The sequence below is a fragment of the Dendrobates tinctorius genome, unplaced genomic scaffold (genome assembly GCF_039654945.1).
Source record: "Dendrobates tinctorius isolate UK_male_01 unplaced genomic scaffold, ASM3965494v1 ptg000045l, whole genome shotgun sequence".
In the NCBI taxonomy this organism is placed as follows: domain Eukaryota; kingdom Metazoa; phylum Chordata; class Amphibia; order Anura; family Dendrobatidae; genus Dendrobates; species Dendrobates tinctorius.
In genome coordinates this window covers 9,222,302-9,242,977 of record NW_027361713.1, presented here as the reverse complement: position 1 = coordinate 9,242,977, position 20,676 = coordinate 9,222,302, and the positions used below count along the sequence as shown (strand labels likewise).

Here is a 20,676-nt window from a genome sequence, read left to right as displayed (position 1 = left end):
AAAACAAAAGTTTAACTAAGCACATCACTCTTATGCATAACAAATACATTGAATGTATAAAGGTCACGCCAATAGAACAAATACCTGCAGCAACGAGAAACAGAAAAGCAGTTCTTAATGCCAAAGAGTCCTATTGGATATACAGACTTTTCAGTGTACCCTGATGGACTGAATGAGATCTCTGATCTCGTATAGATCAATCAATAGATTCCCCCTTTGCCTTGTTTTTTCTTTTCAAAAATTTTTTGAATTTTTTTTAAAACATTTTTGATGATTTTTTTTAAAATAAACTTTTTGTTATTTATTTATGATCTTTAGTACCTGCAGTTCTTCTAGTTTACCACCTGACCGCATGCACCAAGAGAAGTGAGGTGTTTAATCAGGCATATGAAGTTTTTTTTTTTCTCTTTTTTTTGTGGTACATGTACATGGACATGTCTGATTGCCTAAAATTTACAGATAAACTGTTTTAACCCTGAAGGAGGGATGATGTTATATAATATACGTGCACAACATTCTTTTATTGGGGATGAAGTTACAATATACGTACTTTAACTGCTAAAGAGTTTGATAGATAGCGTTATTATAGCCACACCCATTAGCAATGAAAATGGGGTATAAATAGCTTACAACAAAATTTTTTATACACCTGATGAAGGCCTACCTGGCCTAAACGCGTTGTGTTTTTTATAACAAAAAATGTTTTAATGTTTTTATTGTATTTTATAAAATTTTGCATTTTACTTAGCCAATAAAATATCATCTGATTTAACATCAGAGATACTCAGTTATTTGGCTATATAACCTTCTTGCTCCAAATTGGGTTAAGGATCCTCTAAGGCTAAGTGCACACGTACCGGAACTCTCACGGAAATTACCGGGAGAATTCCGGAATTCCAGTCCGCGGGAAAATCGCATTTTAAATTCCCGCGATTTTCCCGCGGAAAAACTAGCATTTTGCAAGCGTAATTAGCTTGCAAAATGCTAGCGTTCTCCAAGCGATCTGTAGCATCGCTTGGAGAACTGCTTGACAGGTTGGTCACACTCGTCAAACATAGTGTTTGACAAGTGTGACCAACTTTTTACTACTGAGGCCGACTATGCGGCATCAATAGTAAAAGATAGAATGTAAAAAAAAAAAAATATAAATTGTTATTCTTACCCTCCGACATCCCGCGCATCCATTCCCAGTAATCCTTTGTGAAAATGCCCGCGATGACGTCAGTTCTCGCGGGATCGCGACGTCTCGCGGTAATTCGCGATGACGTCGCGCGAATGACCGCGAGACTTCGCGATCCCGCGAGAACGGACGCCATCGCGGGCATTTTCGCAAAGGACTACTGGGAACGAGAGCGTGAAGAGAAGCGGGAAGGCTGCGCGGGACGTCGGAGGGTGAGAATAACAATATTTTTTATTTTTAAATTCTATTTTTTACAGGGATATGGTACCCAAAGCCCGGAGGACAGTCTCCTCTCCTCCGGACCGTGGGTACCATCCGCAAATGTTCTGCAAACTTTCCGCATGGTGTGCACAGCCACATGCGGGAAGTAAGCGGAACAATGCATTCCTATGGGTGCGGGATCGCCGCGATTCCGCAAATTAATGAGCATGCTGCGGTTTTTACCGCGAAGCGATTCCGCCGCGGTAAAAACCGCAGCATTAGCACAGCATTGCGGAATCCCATAGGAATGCATGGGATGCTTATTTTTCGCGTTTTCGCGGCAAAATTGCGCGGTTAAAACCGCCGCGGAAAAAGCCACGTGTGAACTCAGCCTAAAGGAAGCGCCCTGAAACTTCTTTATTTGCAGAAGCAGGAATCAAGGCAGGGACTTTGGTACCAAAACATAGACAGGAGAGGTCCAGGGACACAGACCCAAAACACACATGGCAAGGTTGAGGAACTCAGAATAGCTCTGACCACGCCCAGCAGGGAAGGGGGAAGTTTATATAGAAGCTGCCTCTCAGCAATAGGCTGGGGACAGCATTTCAAGTACACACACTAACCCTGATAAAAGCACAGGAGGTGTGGCTGCAAATGCCCTAAGCACAAACAGAAATTATTACAGCACAATCAGTGCAGGAACTGAGGCTCAGGGCACCAGGCAGCGGCTGCACACCCAGAAAGTAATGCACCAGCTGCAAATGACCTTGCAACTCGTGGACAGCTTCCACAGCGGCAACCAGGGACCGCACATGCGAAAGGTCATGCAGCAGAGCAAAGACCTAACACATGCACGGCGTCGCAGCATAGCAGGGAACTGAGCAAGCTCCATACAGGTAACAGTCAACAGTATTGTTAGGCGTCGGGTTCCTGCCACTGCACAGCAGGAATCCAGAGCCTTGCACTCAGTGGTCTCCCATGCTCCTTCTGCCGCAGTGGAGCCTGCTCAGCGGTCTCGTCGGTCCCGGCGCTCTGCCCAGACCAGCAGCATGGGATCGGTTGCTGCTGCCACCTCTGGTTCAGGTATGACAATGCACCCTGGCCAGAAGCAAAAGACTCCAGAATCTAAGTCCTTCCGTCGCTCCACTGAGCATGCTTATGGGACGATTCCCCATTGGAGATCGGGAGTCACATGCTCAGGTCCTTCTCCAGTTCTGATTGGTCCATCAGGGGGATCTGGAAGGTTCTGGAAGGTCTCGGCTATAAAAGACTAGCATGGATGCTCTTCCATGGGCTAGTGTAGACTCTAGTTGCTATGTGTGTGGATGATGAAGGATGCATGTACCCGGTGAATGACTTAAGATTCCCCTCCCTTGGATATTACGTGTGTGGTTAGGGTATCAGTATTAGAGTCAGCGCCAGTCAGTGGCTAAGCTATAGGCCACAGTGCACATCAGTCCACAGCACTAGCGTCCGATGGTGTCGCCTACTATAGGGCACTATCGTACCGCGGCAGTCACTGTCGCTCCGCTGCAGTCAACCTCAGTTAGCGGCGTTTGCGGTTGCGACGCCGCACGCTCAGTTGGTCTAGAGGGACGCTGGCCTTGTGTCCTTGGGCCCAAGTCCTGTGACCATATACTGAGCGTTCATCTCACCGAGCTCTGTGAGCTTGAACAGGCTCTGTATTTTTGTATAGCAGTTCGGCATCTCTGTGAAGCAACAGAGTTCGCCCTGTGCACACCGGGTGACGTTTAACCCGCGTGTGTTCCGCCATTATACCGCCATATTGAGCATCCGCCATTATCTAGCAGCAGTGTACCACCTCTGCACGGTGGACCCTGGGCTGCGAACGCACCTACTATTATTTTATAATTTGGTGCATTCCGCCAGCCCTAACAAGTATCCCAGCTCAATTAGGGGGAAAGGAGCAAGGGTTTAAAACAAAGACATGCATTGTCACACCGACAACCAGGCACAGAAAGAACGGCGTGACACCTCTTTCTTAAAACACGTCTTGAAAATCTTTCAGATACTCTGGATTACCCTCCAGATTAACAGATACCATCAGCACAGCTGAAAGACAACCATTTGAACAATTAGGACCCCATTTCACAATATCCCAAGATTCCCAGTCAATAACAGGACTATGCAATTGTAACCAGCGGAATCCCAACACCAGTCCCGCTGGAAGATTATCCAGAACATAACATGAAATTCGTTCCTGATGCAAGGAACCCACCTTGAGGAGAAACTCTTCACAGACAAATTTAACAAGATTTTTCACCAGCGGTGTCTTATCAATGGCAATGATATGTATTGGGGTCTCAAACCTAACTGTCCCTATCTTACTCCTGGATACCAGACTTGAGTCAATGAAGTTAATGGACGACCCACAGTCCACAAAAGCTGAAGTGGGTGTGTAGTAATCCCCACACCAATGTTCCACTTGTAACAAAATCTTTTGGAATAACAAAAAAGGTACCTGAGAGTCTGGGTGACCTCCTCGACAATCACTCAGACTCGGCAGCTTGTTAGTCAGTGGACAAGAGGAGCAGTCCTTTTTCCAATGTCCCGGACTTCTACAGTAAAAACATAACCTCCCTTTATGTCATCACTTCCTATTCTTCTCCTTGGGGTTAGTGACCCCAACCTCCATAGGTTCCGTATAGGGCATCACTTTGGATTTAGCAAGATGTATAGGATCATCTCGCTGGATTACTCCTCTCTCCCGCAACCTACGATCCATATGAATGGCCTGTCATGGCCTTCTCCAAGGAGCTGGGTGGCGGATGGAGAGCCAGAACGTCCTTAAGATGATCTGACAGTCCTCTCCTGAATGGACATGTTAACGTCCCAAGACATTTCGGTGGACCACCATCTAAACTCCAAACAATACCATTCAGCAGTGAGTTTATCCTAGGAGAGACCCATGATCATGTCCTCTGCCACCCTGACCTGGTCTGGTTCATCGTAAATCAGTCCTAAATCCTCAAAGAACTTATCCTCAGACACACGTTCAGGGGTAGTCACAGGTAAAGAAAAAGCCCAAGTTTGAGGACTCTCCCGGAGTAAAGAAATGATTATCCCCACCCGTTGACTCTCATCTTTCTGAATGTACAGAACTTCTATTTTTCCCCAGAGAAAATATCTGGGAGTGGGAGCCTGACGGTAGGTTCAGGAGAATGTAAAGAGACATCTATGGAGTCCGAGTGCTCACAGGTTAATTGTGTCATAGAACCATGAACAGACTTTACCATCTCAGTAAGTTCCCTCTGGAGTTAATTATGGGAAGTTGCCAGAGGTCTATGTTCCACAGACAAACCCTGCATCATTTGAGTCAAATTTGACTTCTGATCCGCAAGGGTACGAAGCGGATCCATAGCAAAAAGGAAAAAGGAAGTAAAAAAAAAAACTGTCTATGGTCAGTTATAATGACACTGCAGGTAGCTGCAGAGTAGTGCAAACGTGACTAGATGGCAGCAGAGTGGAGAATGAACAGAAGTCCTGCACAGAGCAGAACTACAGAACTGCAGTGAAGCTACCACCAGGTGGCTGCAGAATAGTCAGCAAATTGGGTCGATACCAGAGAGTATTGAAGTACAAAGGGGAATTACAAACAGAGTCAGAGGAGCGCAAATAGGTCAGTGCCGGTCAGTAGAAGAGCTATCAGAAGGTAGACACAGAATCAGGTCAGAACCAAAGCCAAGTCGAGTACCGGGGAATCCAAATACACAGGGACACACAGAGAAGGGCCGGGCAGGGTAGGAGTACACAGACACAAGCAAAGTCAGCTAAATGCAGAAGGACAAACCATGGGCTGTCCAGAGCCAGCTACCCATACCGTAGGCAGGAAATATAAGTGACACTGACTGCAGGATCCTGTGCAGAGATATAGCCGACCTGACACAGGAACGAGGAAGAGAAAGTTAACCCAAACATGACCAGACTGGGAAAGGAGAGACAAGACCAAAACCCAGTCTGGATCATGACAATGTGAAACTACAGTAGAATGGCTAATTGTATTCCCAAAAAACTGCAGCAAAGACATCTTTAATTTATAGTTTGATATATCTGATACTATGGGTAACTATCAATTTCCATAGTCCCCAAAGGGGATGGGCCACTCTAAGCATAATACAGAATTCACACATAGGAAGAGCATACCGCCCAATATAAATAAACATGAAAAAGAATAAGATTAAAAAATCCTTTTATTAGACATTACATAAAACCACAAAATCATAGTAATAGTAGATGAATTAATCAGTGTTTGGGAGACAAAAAACAGATTCCCCAGAACTAATTCATAGCCGAGGCACAAGTGAAGTGCACCATAGGAAATGTTCCTAAAAAGAAGGAAGGCAAAAAAATGCCAATGTCATGCCCTCTCCCCATGTGTACAAAAAGCATGTCTCTTTGATTCCCATAAATACTCAATGTATATACATATATCTAAATGCAAAGTGCAGAGACTGCAGATAAGGCTACACAAAAATCAATATGTATGGAGACGCCTGCCAGTGGGGCTGTGCCTTCCTTTCTAAATAAAGTGACGGTGCAGATCAAAGTGCCATATCGTGCTTACTAGAGTTGAGCGACTTTTGGTTTTTTAGGGTCGAGTTTCGTTTCGTGAAACCCGACTTTTCCAAAAGTCGGGTCGAGCAAGATCGGCCGATTATAGGGAAAAGTCGGGGTCGTCCCGAAACACGAAACCCTATGTAAGTCAATGGGGAATAAAAGTCGGCAGTGAGAGGAGGACAGGAAACACACCTACAGTGCTCATTTGGATGCCAAAAGCATCAATTCTTCTTACTTAAGCTTGTCAACCTTAATTAACTTCATAATACAAGTTACGCACTGAAAAATGGGGGTTATTTGGCTAAAGTTGTGGGGGGGTAGGGCTGGCTCCAGGTTTTCATGTGCCCTGGGCGAAAGAGCGCCCCTTTAACACATACCACAACTCATCATGCTCCGATACGGCAGAGAAATAGCGGTACAGTACAATGAAAAATACTTCACTTTTTACATCTCATGACGAGGCCCATCTATTTTTCCATACAGAATCATTGGTCCCATATAATGTTTGAAACAGTATATGATGAGCTCCACATAATACTACAGTATATGTTGGTCCCCATGGATGAAGCTCCACTGTCTTATGGGCCCAAATAATGCTCCAAACATAATGGGCCCCATTTCTAATGCTCTAGTGTATAATGGGCCCTGTAAATGCTGCTCCAGTGTCTGATGTCCACCTTTGGAATGTTCCAGTGTATGGTGGGCCCCATCTATCATTCTCCAGAGTATAGTGCTCCCCAAAAATTGCTGTCCCAACATTGAAAACAATCAAATAAGTCTCCTCGCTAGGGAATCCCTGTACTAGTCTGGACTCCTCGTCGTCCCCATCTTCCATCTCACTGCACAGTATTTCAACCTTGCAAGTGCTGTGATCCTGAGCAAGCAGGGGGGGCCCACTCGTTGGCGACGGCACTGGCACAGGGCCCCTGATAGTACGGTGGTGTGTCTGATGGCGGGTGGGCCGAACCTGCACTTTCATCTGCAGCTTCCTCTTTGTCACCGTGTAAGATGGAACTGTATATGGGAAGGGTAACCTGAGTTTCATCAGGGTCAGATTCAGGCCGTGTAGCATGCGAGGGGAATGTAGTGGTCTGGGTCAATGTACCAGCAGATTCATTGAGCAGTGGCTGGGCATCAGTGCACTTGTGTCGCCCCCAGGAGTACGGTCGCCACAGTGGCATTACCTTCCTCCTAGGGAGTGTGATGTCATGCTTGGGAGCAACGAAGGATCTCTCTAGCAGGTTAACAGATTGGGCGGCATTATTCCCACGAGTCATGACCCTCCAAACAGCGTTCATGAAGGCAAAGTGTTTGTTTTACGTGGGCAGTATGGTTGCAAAGCTGAACCTTAAAGGAATGTCCAGAAGGGCACCACCAGGAGTGGAGCCTACGGCGTAATTTGACTCAACACGGGCAACCTCAACCATGCCAGCTACAGAAAAGATGCACACATTGCAAGCTTAATTCCGTTAACGAACGAGACTCCGTCATGCCCCGCGTTCCGAGTCCGGCTTACTAGAGGGACACGTGAGGCTCTGGCACATGAGATTGGCCAATAACTGGTGTGTCATGCCCTTACATGTCCGTGGCTGCATGTGCGCTACACTGAAAAGGCCAGCGTTTGTCGCATACAGGTGCAGATAACCCGCTGAACAACGTTAGTGATGGGGATCACTGATTACAATTATTACCCGCGAACAATGATTTCCCAGTAAGTGCAGGTCAACCGCAGTTCCGGAATTAGGCCTAACCGTCATTCCTGAAAAAATGAAAAACTTACGTGTGCAAACCACAGGTGCTGTAGCTTGCTTAACAGCTCGCCAGCCGTTCTCACGCCCAGTATGGATTACACGTGATTGCACAAAGGTTAGAAAGGGTACCGTATCCCCGGATAACATGTATGGATAGCGTACACATTCAAAATATATGTCAACACATCAGGAGGCAGGCTCAGACGGTGTTAGGCCCAGTATGGCTTGCACGTGATTGCACAAAGGTGAGAAAGGGTACCGTATCCCCGGATAACATGTATGGATAGCGTACACATTCAAAAGATATGTCTATACATCAGGAGGCAGGCTCAGACGGTGTCAGACACAGTATGGATTTGACGGCCCAGACTACACAGCGGAGGAGCAGGGAGAGGTAAAGATTGCAAATGCTGGGGCCCCGCCCAAGCAAGGGGGGCCCACTCATGGGCGTCGGTACTGGCACTGGGCCCCTCATAGTACGGCAGTATGTCTGACGGCGGGTGTGCACCACCACCGTCAGACACTTGATTGCACTATGAGGGACCCTGTGCCAGTGCCCGCGCCCAAGAGTCGGCCTACCCACCTGTCCAGGGCAACGGCACTCGCACGGTGTCGTGCGCTAGGTGGTGACCCCGGCCATGGGGGGGGGGGAGACAGCACAGTTAGGGAGTTTTAGAAAGTGGCATATGTTGATGTTGGACATTCAGCTGATGCAAAAGGCGAAGTAGGTCAAGTCCCAGGAAGAGGTGGACCAAAGCAAGCCATTTTTCTGTCACCCTATGTGTCATCAGGGGAAGGTGGGACAAAATCCTTGGAAACCCATGCATGGTTCATTTTAATGAAGGTTAGATCATCCACATTTTGGGTTGACAGACGGGTCCTTTTTTCTGTCAGGATTGATCCAGCTGCACTGAAGACTCTTTCCGATAGCACACTTACAGCTGGGCAAGCGAGCTCCTGTAAGGCATATTGTGCCAATTCAGGCCAGGTGTCCAGTTTAGCGGCCAAATAGTCAAAGGGGAATGACCTGTGTGGGAGAACATCGATATGGGAGGAAAAGTAGTTTGTAACCATAGTTGACAACTGCTGTCTCCTGTCACTTTCCATCGATGCAGTATTACCAGTTGTGTGAGCGGTACTTGAAAAATCAGTCCACAACATTGTCATGAAACCCCTGTCTCCAACGCCACTTCTGCTGTGTGCACCATGAACACCTCTGCCAAGCTGCCCCCAGCCCGTATGGCGAGTGTGAGAACCATCACCGCTGCTGTGTGCTGGGAATGCCTCAAGCAACCGATTTACCAGAGTTGCTTGTTTATTAGCCAATATTAGGTCAAGGTTCTCCTGTGGCATGATGTTTTGTAATTTGCCTTTATAGCGTGGATCCAGGATGCTGGCCAACCAGTAGTCGTCATCGTTCATCATTTTGGCAATGCGGGGGTCCCTTTTTAGGATCTGCAAGGCATAATCTGACATGTGGGCCAATGTTCCCGGTGTCAATGATGCACTGCGAGTGCTGGTTGGAGGAGCACTTTCTGGCAAATCCACATCCCTCCAGTCACGCACAAACCCTGTACCAGACCTTGCCACGCCAACATTTTCACTTGCCCCACGAGATGCATCCTCCTCCCCTAAGTAATCATCCCCATCATCATCCTCCTCCTCCTCTTCTTCCTCCACCTCGTCCAGGAGAGGTCCCTGAGCAGACAATGGCTGAATGTCATCAAGGATTCCCTCCTCCTCTTCCTCCTCATCAACATTGGCTGCAGACGCCTGCTCCTTAAGGTGCGTCAAAGTTTGCATGAGCAGACGCATAAGTGGGATGCTCATGCTTAGGATGGCGTCGTCTGCGCTTACCAGCCGTGTGCATTCCTCAAAACACTGAAGGACTTTACAGAGGTCTTTCAGCTTCGACCACTGCACACCTGTCAACTCCATGTCTGCTCTCAAAGTGCCTGGCCGTGTATCCTCCCACAAATGCATTATGGCCTGCCTCTGCTCGCACAGCCGCTCCACCATGTGCAGGGTGGAGTTCCACCTTGTTGCAATGTCGATAATGTGGCGGTGGTTGGGAAGGTGGAGCAATCGCTGCAGCTTCTGCATACGAACGGAGTGTACAGGCGACCGGCGGATGTGCGCGCACAGTCTTTGCACCTTCTGGAGCAGGGCTGTTAACTCCGGATAATTTTTGAGGAAGCACTGCACCACCAGGTTCAAGGTGTGGGCCAAGCAAGGTATGTGGCTGAGTTTTGAAAGGGCTATGGCTGCCACAAAATTACGGCCGTTATCACTAACTACCTTGCCTGCCTCAAGATGTACACTGCCCAGCCATGACTCAGTTTGTCGCTTCAAGTACTCGGCCAGCACCTCGGCGGTGTGTCTGTCGCCCAAACACATCATCTGCAACACAGCCTGCTGACGCTTTCCACTAGCTGCTCGATAGGGGGACAACTCGTGTGCAACAGTGGCAGCTGCAGATGGAGTGCTCGTACAACTGCGCTCTGTGGATGAGCTTTCGTTTCTGGAGGAGGAGGAGGAGGGTCGAACGCCTACAGCCAACTGTTTCCTATACCGTGGGCTAGGCAGCACTGTCCCACCACCGCTGTCCCCTGTGGACCCTGCATCCACCACATTAACCCAGTGCGCAGTGATGGACACGTAACGGCCCTGGCCATGCCTACTGGACCATGCATCAGTTGTGAGGTGCACCTTTCCACTCACTGACTGCTTGAGTGCATGGACAATGCGGTCTTTTACATGATGGTGGAGGGCTGGGATGGCTTTGCGATAGAAGTGGCGACTGGGTAGGTCATAGCGTGGTACTGCATAGGCCATGAGTTCGCGGAAAGCTGCGCTTTCCACCAACCGATAGGGCATCATCTCAAACGAGATTAGTTTGGCAATGTGGGCGTTAAAACCCAGTGTACGCGGATGAGAGACTGAGTACTTTCTTGACCTACTCATAGTGTCTGGGAGGGTGAGCTGGACTTGAGAGCTGGATATGGTGGAAGTAGCGGTGGACAGGGCGGACTGAGAGAGGGTTGATGATGGTGATGGAGTTGGTGTTCTTTCTGATGGCCTAGATTCAGTATTTCGTTGATATAACAGTGAGATTCCCTGACTGCTGTGGCCTTGCAACGACACCTCAACATTTGCTGCTGTGCTAACCGGTGGGCTTACAGTGGGGGAAACAATGTAGCGTTGCTGACTACCTTCTTTGTGATCAGTTGCACATGTGGCACTTGAGGTTTGGTGTTGTGTCCACGCTTGCAAGTGCATGCTGGTTAAATGTCTAAGCATGCAACTGGTATTCAAATTTTTCAGATTTTTCCCTCGGCTAAAGGTCTTTGCGCACTTCTTACAGATAACCTTGGCCTGATCATGAGGATTTTGTTCAAAAAAGTGCCACACTGCACTCTTCCTACTTTGGCAGACATTTTGTGGCCTAGCACGCTGTGATCTTTTGACCCTCTGGACAAGCTGTCCAGCAACTCTTTTGATTTTTGGAACCTGTCTTTGGAGTGCTCCGGGCCTGCCAGATAACAGCTGTTGCGATGTCGATGTCTGCTGTGGATGCTCCTCATCTGAGCTATTGGAAGCAGCACCCTCTTCCCCCAATGGATGCCAATCTGGGTCAACAACTGGGTCATCCATCACCTCCTCTTCAATGTCATGTGCACCTTCCTCTGTGTCACCGTGTATGGTGGTATAGTGTGCGGGAAGGGGCACCTGAGTCTCATCAGGGTCAGAATCTGGCTCTGTACACTGCGAGGACAATGTAGTGCTCTGAGTGAATGTACCAGCAGAATCATCTATCAGCGGCTGTGCATCAGTGCACTCCATGTCAGATTCATCTTGGCCTGGGTAATTCACCATTTCACTTGATAATCCAGGCATGGTATGTGAAAACAGCTCCATGGAGTAATCAGTAGTATGGCCTGCGTCATCCTTCAATCTTGGTTGGGGTGAAGAACACAAGGAAAGGTGTGGTTCATGAACATGAGCCTCCAATGAAGACTCAGTGCTTTTACTTTTTACAACTTCAGAAGAGGAGGCGATAGAGCTAGAGGCTGAGTCAGCAATGTAAGACAAAACTTTTTCCTGATGCTCTGGCTTTAAAAGCAGTTTGCCAACTCCTAGAAAACTAAGCCTTCGAAGCCTTATGGAGCCAGACGATGACGCAGGCTCAACACCTCCTGCATTCGGTCCTATTTTGCTCTTGCCACTACCATCAGATCCACCACAAACACCATCATTACCAGCTGCCAACCCCCGCCCAATTCCACGGCCTCTTCCACCAGCCTTCCTCATTTTTTGTAGAAATGTAGACAAAATCCAACAAACTATATAGTAATGTAAAAAAAGGTACAAGGTGTCTATAGGACAGGGGAGATTTTGAATTTCTGCACACACTTGTGGACACTGGACACTTATGGATTGTGTGAGGCCCACTGAATATCACAACGCTATGTCACAGGCTTGATGGCACAGGTGTGAAAAAAAGTGACTACAGGATAAGGGAGATTTTGAATTTCTGCACACACTAGTGGACACTGGACACTTTTGGATTGTGTGAGGCCCACTGAATATCAGAGCGCTATGTCACAGGCTCGATGGCACAGGTGTGAAAAAAGTGAATTGTAGAATTGGGCAGAATAGGAATCTCCCTAGAGTGTAGGTCTGTAAGAACGGAACAAGTCCTCCACTTATCCTTCCACAGTGACACACAGATAGCTTCACTGTGGCCGTGATAACAGCCGTTACACGGTACTGAGAGGAGCGTGCACGTACACGGCTGTCCGGTGTACGTAAAATTGTCAAGCTCCGTGTTTTTTAAGTATACGGACTGACACACACTGTCTCTCTATAGTTTTGAATGTGATCAAACAACATTTAACTGTTTGAAAGCTAGGCAAAACTAGTAGGTGCAGGTCTGTAAGAACGGAACATGTCCTCGACTTATTCTCACAGAGTGACACACAGATAACTTCACTGTGGCTGTGATAACAGCCGTTACACGGTACTGTGTGAGGAGCGTACACCGCTGTATGGTGTGAAAAAATGCACGCTCAGTACCTCAGCAGGACAAAAAAAAAAAAATTGGGATTGCTTTTAAAAAAGCAGTTTGCAGAGCAGTGGGTAAACAGCAATGCAGCTGTCAGGAAGCCTTAGAAGGCAGCCTAACAACCAACACCGCTGATCCACCACAATATAGCCTCCCCTTGCACTGCACACACAGTGACTGGTGTGTTGTACAGGCAAAATCGCTAGCAGCAGAAGCAGTTTTTTTTCTTCTTCCCTGCCTAACGCTCTCCCTACAGAATCAGCAGCAGCAACCTCTCCCTATGCTAAGATCGGCAGAAGTAAGATGGCGGTCGGCGTGCACGCCCTTTTATAACCCCTGTGATGCCCACCAAAGCAAGCCAATCACTTGCATGCCCTTCTGAAAGATGGTGGTGACCCCTGCCTATGTCATCACGTTGCCCACAGTGTCCGTGGATCCTGATTGGCTGAAAAAGAGCGCAAAGCAAACTTTTGAAACACGACTTTGGCGTAAGTCGCCGACCTCGTGGCCGACCTCATCCTAGGGTCGGGTTTCATTTCATGAAACCCGACTTTGCCAAAAGTCGGCGACTTTTGAAATTTTTCGACCCGTTTCGCTCAACTCTAGTGCTTACCCATCTGGGTGAATATCTGAGTTCCAGGAACATGCCCCAATCTTTAATTTATATCATATTTTCTTACAGGAGCCGCCTAGTGAAGTAATATTACCACTTTATTTCTGAGCATACTTTCACCATCGTAGACACCAAACGCGACTGTTATATTGATAATTCAGGTTGACATTACATTTCTATAGTTTCTCAAGGTCGAAAATCCTGAAGCTTGAACCCACAGAAGTGATTATGTCCTCTGATCACATATATAGTCATGGATGGTGTTGAGACCAGATTGTTATTGATATGACATCTCAATTTCTGCTATGTGATGATGTCTCTGTTATGTAGATGACCAGCCTGCCTTAGGGACAATAATTTTCACCTGTGATATAGCACCTGTTTGCTAAAAAGGATTTGCCTAGTAATAGTTTGCTCTTCCAGAAATGGTCAGACTCTTACTAATTTGCGACTTCTGAGCGCTTGCGTTCCAGCATTCTGGAGTGCGCTTCAGATAACCAGAAGTAGCAGTGGTCACAGCGTGAACGTGCAATTCACCTCCTTTCAGAATGAGTGTTTGAACACAGAGGGAATCAGTTCATTGTCATTGGGGGAGAAACAGTTGTTAGTGAGTTCCAATTGGTTTTCACTCTATCCTGTGTATATATACTGTATATATATTGTGAGGTAGCGCTGTCATTTAAGTAGGGGATACTCGCTTAGCCGCCACAAAACCAGATTCGGCACTGGTTTTCCACAAAACAATCATAGTCCCTTCGGTTTAGTCAGCATCATAAACCATCACAGCAACAGAAAACAGCATATAATCAGCATAGCGTCCATTACAGAGTTTTCCTCTGTTATCCTGTAGTCATATAAGTTATGCACTGTTCAATGCGCAGGCATCCTAGCCCCAAGTTCTCTCACCCTGTCAGGGTTTCCTCATGCTGCTTCACCATGCTGCACACGTTCATTCCCTCCAGGGAACTAACAGGCACACGTCGCCATTACTCACAGCCACTTCACAGGCTGTTAGCCAGGAAGCCCCCTCTCAGCGGGACCTTCCACACTGGACCAAACGGGTCCCAGTATTCACCACATGTGACCTACCCTGGCCACCTTATACGGTCCGTAACCACGTCCACCGGGTCACATGGCTATGACCTCATCACAGGTCCTTGAACCTATTCACACACTTTTATCACAACGTTCTCAAACACACCCCCTGGGTGGGTTTGTAGGTAACTGATCCTGCCCGTCTCCCCAGTTACCTGGAGACTTCTCCCTGACACATTAAAACACCTCAACAATATCATTGCTGATCAACACACACACATAAGTCTCCATCTCAAGGCCACCCACCTTGAGATACAGTCCTTCAGAATTCTGCCACTCATCCTCTCTCTTGGGACATCCACACAGCGCCCCCTAGCGGACACAGTGGTCACTACACCACAATATACATATATACACACATACATATTATATATATATATATATATATATATATATACATATACACACACATACACACACATATACACATACACTGCTTAAAAAAATAAAGGGTACACCCAGATAACACATCCTAGATCTGAATGAATGAAATATTCTCATTGAATACTTTGTTCTGTACATAGTTGAATGTGCTGACAACAAAATCACACAAAAATCATCAATGAAAATCAAATTTATTAACCAATGGAGCCCTGGATTTGGAGTCACACACAAATATAAAGTGGAATGTAATGTCCTTAAAACAAGTCAAAATGAGGCTCAGTATTGTATGTGGCCTCTATGTGCCTGTATGACCTCCCTACTGTACAATGCCAGGGCATACTCCTGATGAGGCGGCGGATGGTCTCCTGAGGGATCTCCTCCAAGACCTGGACTAAAGAATCTGCCAACTCCTAGACAGTCTGTGGTGCAACGTGACATTGGTGGATGGTGCGAGACGTGATGTCCCAGATGTGCTCAATTGGATTCAGGTCTGGGGAACGGGCGGGCCAGTCCATAGCTTCAATGCCTTCATCTTGCAGGAACTGCTGACACACTCCAGCCACATGAGGTCTGGCCTCGTCCTGCATTAGGAGGAACCCAAGGCCAACCGCACCAGCATATGGTTTCACAAGGGGTCTGAGGATCTCATCTCGGTATCTCCAAAGAAATGCCACCCTACACCATTACTGACCCACTGCCAAATCGGTCATGCTGAAGGATGTTGCAGGCAGCAGGTCACTCTCCACAGCATCTCCTGACTCTGTCACGTGTGTGACATGTGCTCAGTGTGAACCTGCTTTCATCTGTGAAAAGCACAGGGTGTCAGTGGCGAATTTGCCAATCCTGGTGTTCTATGGCAAATGCCAAGCATTCTGCACAGTGTTGGGCTGTGAGCACACCCCCCATCTGTGGACGTTGGGCCCTCAGACCATCCTCATGGAGTCGGTTTTTAACCGTTTGTGCAGACACATGCACATTTGTGGCCTACTGGAGGTCATTTTGCAGGGCTCTGGTAGTGCTCCTCCTGTTTCTCCTTGCACAAAGGCAGAGGTAGCGGTCCTGCTGCTGGGTTGTTGCCCTCCTACGGCCCCCTCCACATCTCCTGGTGTACTGGCCTGTCTCCTGGTAGTGCCTCCAGCCTCTGGGCACTACGCTGACAGACACATCAAACCTTCTTGCCACAGCTCGTATTGATGTGCCATCCTGGATGAGCTGCACTACCTGAGCCACTTGTGTGGATTGTAGAGTCCGTCTCATGCTACTATGAGTGTGAAAGCACAACCAACATTCAAAAGTGACCAAAACATCAGCCAGGAAGCATTGGTACGGAGATGTCATCTGTGGACCCCACCTGCAGAACCACTCCTTTATTAAGTATGTCTTGATAATTGCCAAAAGTATTTAGTCAGCCACCAATTGTGCAAGTTCTCCCACTTAAAAAGATGAGAAAGACCTGTAATTGACATCATAGGTAGACCACAACTATGAGAGTCAAAATTGAGAAAACAAATTCAAAAAATCACCTTGTCTAATTTGCCAGGATTTATTTTTCAAATTATGGTGGAAATAAGTATTTGGCCACCTAAAAATATGCAAGATTTCAGACTCTCACAGTCCTATACATTCTTCTTTAAGAGGCTCCTCTGTCCTCCACTCATTACCTGTAGTAATGGCACCTGTTTGAACTTGTTATCAGTATAAAAGACACCTGTCCACAACTTCAAGCAGTCACACTCCAAACTCCACTATGGTGAAGACCAAAGAGCTGTCAAAGGACACCAGAATCAAGATTGAAGCCATGCACCAGGCTGGGAAGACTGAATCTGCAATAGGCAAGCAGCTTGGAATCAATTGTGGGAGCAAAAATAAGAAAACGGAAGACATACAAGACCAGTGATAATCTCCCTCGATCTGGGGCTCCACGCAAGATCTGACCTCGTGGGGTGAAAATGATCAGAAGAACAGTGAACAAAAATCCCAGAACCATATGGAGGGACTTAGTGAATGACCTGCATAGAGTTGGGACCACTGTAACAGAGGCTACCATCAGTAACACACTACGCTGCCAGGGACTCAGATCCTGCAGTGCCAGATGTGTCCCCCTGCTTAAGCCAATACATGTCTGGGACTGTCTGAAGTTTGCTAGAGAGCATTTGGATTATCCAGAAGAGTATTGGGAGAATGTCATATGGTCTGATGAAACCAAATTAGAACTGTTTGGTAGAAACAAAAAGCGTTGTGTTGGGAGGTGACAGAATGCTGAGTTGCATCCTACTGTGAAGCATGGGGGTGGCAACATCATGTTTGGGGCTGTTTCTCTGCAAAGGGACCATGAGAACTGATCTGTGTACATGAAAGAATTAATGGGGCCATGTATTGTGAGATTTTGAGTGCAAACCTCCTTCCATCAGAAAGGACACTGAAAATGAAATGTGGATGGGTTTTTCGGCATGATAGTGATTTCAAACACACTGCCAGGGCAACGAAAGAGTGGCTTTGTAAGTAGCATATGAAGGTCCTGGAGTGGCCTAGCCAGTCTCCAGATCTCAGCCCCATAGAAAACCTTTGGAGGGAGTTGAAAGTCCGTGTGGCCCAGTGACAATCCCAAAACATCACGGCTCTAGAGGAGATCTGCTTGGAGGATTGGGCCCACATACCACCAACAGTGTGTGCCAACCTTTTAAAGACTTACAGAAAACGTTTGACCTCTGTCATTGCCAACAAAAGATATATAACAAAATATTGAGATGAAGTTTTGTTAATGACCAAATACTTATTTTCCACCATAATTTGAAAAATAAATCTTGCCAAATCAGACAAGGTGGTTTTCTGGATCTGTTTTCTCAATTTTGACTCTCATAGTTTTGGTCTACCTATGATGTCAGATACAGGCCTCTCTCATATTTTTAAGTGGGAGAACTTGAACAATTGATGGCTGACTAAATACTATTTTTCCCCACTGTAGATATCAGTAGCAGGCAGGCACTGTATGCAGCATACTTCTGTCAGGAACCCAGCACTGCACTTGCTCACTGAGCGAGTGCGTGTGTTCTGAGTACAAAAACAGTGCTCAAAGATACCTGTGGAGCAGGGCAGCAGCAGTGACGATGCGTGCTTCAGAGTATCAGGACCTGAAGCACGTGACTGCTGGGGGCGTGGCCTAAGCTCCACAGAGCTAGGAGCTGCAGGGAAACTCCTGGAAAGGTAACTACAGGACAATGTTACCAAAGGGCATAGACAGAGACAGAAACCAGATGAAGTGGACAAAGCACAAGATATCAATACAGTACCAAAGGGTTAGACAGAATGGATAGTCAGGATGTAGCAATAGATCAGAAAACCAGAACGGACAATAGACGGTACAATAGGGACAAACTGTAATGGAGTAACGATAACCAAGCCAGGAGGTCAGAGACAGAAAAGACAATAGTACCAAAACGAGAGACGGAGTACAGAGTGAGGGGACAGATCGGGTCATACACGGGAAGCAAACAAGCAACGCAGAATACACACACACCAGGGGTCAGACACACCAGAACAACAGTATAGCTGACAGAGAACCCTGGTAAAGAGTGAGTATAAATACCCCTCCCAGATCCAGAAAGAAGCCACGAATACTTAACCCTGTGAATGCAGGGAAAGAACCCTGTTCAAACCATGACAACTTCATTGCATACATCAAGAGGGTCCATTCTATTACTGTCTGATGCTGCTGCTGCCTATTACATTGACCATATACTGTATACAGTGGGAGAAAAAAGTATTTCTTCAGCCACCAACTATGCAAGTTCTCCCACTTAAGAAGATGAGAGAGGCCTGTAATTGACATCATAAGTAGAACACAACTATGAGAGTCAAAATGAGAAAACAAACCAGAAAAACACCTTGTTTGATTTGGCAAGATTTATTTTGCAAATTATGGTGGAAAATAAGTATTTGGTCACCTAAAAACATACAAGATTTCTGGCTCTCACAGACCTGTAGCTTCTTCTTTAACCCTTTCGCGCCAGAGCCTGTTTTTGCCTTCGTGACCGGACCAATTTTTTTAAAAATTCTGACCAGTGTCACATGACATATTGTACTTTATGATAGAGGAAAAATTTCTTTGATATGACTTGCGTTTATTTGTTAAAAAAAATGGAAATTTAGCAAAAAATTTTCAAATTTTGCAATTTTCAATTTTTTTATTTTTATGCCCTTAAATCAGAGAGTCATATTGCACAAAATATTTAATTAATAGCAGTTCCCATATGTCTACTTTACAGCAGCACAATTTTGGAAACAATTTTTTTTTTGTTAGGAAGTTATAAGGGTGAAAAGTTGACCAGCGATTTCTCATTTTTACAACAAAATTTACTAAACAATTTTTTTTAGGGATACCTCACATTTGGAGTTTAGGGGGGGTCAATATGACAGAAAATACCGAAAAGTAACACCATTGTAAAAACTGTACCCCTCAAGGTACTCAAAGCCACATTCAAGAAGTTAACCTGGGCTGCCTGCCCCTAACGCCGGCCCTGCTCTAGCAGAATGCGCCCTAATACCCTCCGGAGGATTTTCATTTCTCGCAGAGTATGCCAGATAGATTGCGTCCCTGATCCAAAGGGACAAGGTGCCCCTCGTGACTCCGTACCCCTTGTAGGGATTCGACTCGCTTAGGTGCAGCGGGAGACAAACATGAGGCACGTTCCTTTAAAATTTCACCAGGTTTATTACTCCATAAACCATAGACAGCATAACACTGAAATGTAACCTTCACTTCAGGCAAAGGAACAGAAGTGTCCGTGGCTTCAGACTCGGACTGAGAGTCTCAGCACATGCTGGGAGCTGAATTCTTTCCCATATACACTCTCTGTAGTGTCCCACCTGGACACATGGAAGTCTGTCCACACTCAGACAGACTCCCTCCACACTCTCTCACATGTGCCAAACACCTCAATTACATAGCCCTGTAACCACACCCACAGGTGATCACATGGCTATGACATCACTAAAGGTTGTATAGACACACACAGGCTTCCCTGACACAGTGTAACAGAAAGATCAGCAGTACCTCTGCTGATCAATACACCCTGGAGCCTGCATCCCAAGGCCACCCACCTTGAGACCCATAATGGTCATTTAGGACCCTGCTCCTGTTACCACACTGAATGTGCCTGTACACCCGTCCTGGGACACCCACACAGCGCCCCCTAGCTGACATAGTGGTAACTACACCACATACCTCCCCCCTCTGTTCAAACTTGTGGGGTTGAACACATGACATCACCCAGGGATTTTGAGACCTGGCACCCATGTCACCTTGCCCTACCAGTCGGGAGGACCATCTCCGTCTGTTTCGGTAGTCATACTGCATATTTACGTTAGGCCTCCCCTGCCCCCAGCGGTCAGTATCTCGGCCTTGGGCTTTGGCCTTCCCGTCAACGTCCGTCAGTGTGACCAGACACTCTTTAGTCTCCACCTGTCTGCAGTGTGCTTCATCACGCGACCTTTCTCTCACTGGCTGGCTCTCCCAGTTCGCACGGTCATGAGTCCCACGTCCAGCTGGGCCAACTGGCTGGTCTGAGTCTGACCCTCTGTCGCTATGTCCACCACCGAGTCTCGTGCCTATGTTACTAAGATTAGAACGGCCACTTGCGGACTCTCGACGTTCTTGCCTTCGACTACCTGTCCTTTCATTCCTTGGAGGATCCCTTCGGGTCCTTACACCTTGGGTTGGAGGGGGACGCCACCTGACGTTCTCTATCTGCTCATTCATCTGCAGTCGATCCTGTCTTAGCTGCTCAATCTCCTTCAGGTACGCTACCCG

General features: G+C 47.0%; 1 protein-coding gene across 4 annotated transcripts in view; it reads right to left on the bottom strand.

Annotated features, from left to right (window-relative positions):
- CUNH3orf52 (chromosome unknown C3orf52 homolog) overlaps positions 1-20,676 on the bottom strand; it is a 98,117-nt gene that overhangs the window by 54,460 nt on the left and 22,981 nt on the right. The window lies entirely within an intron of this gene.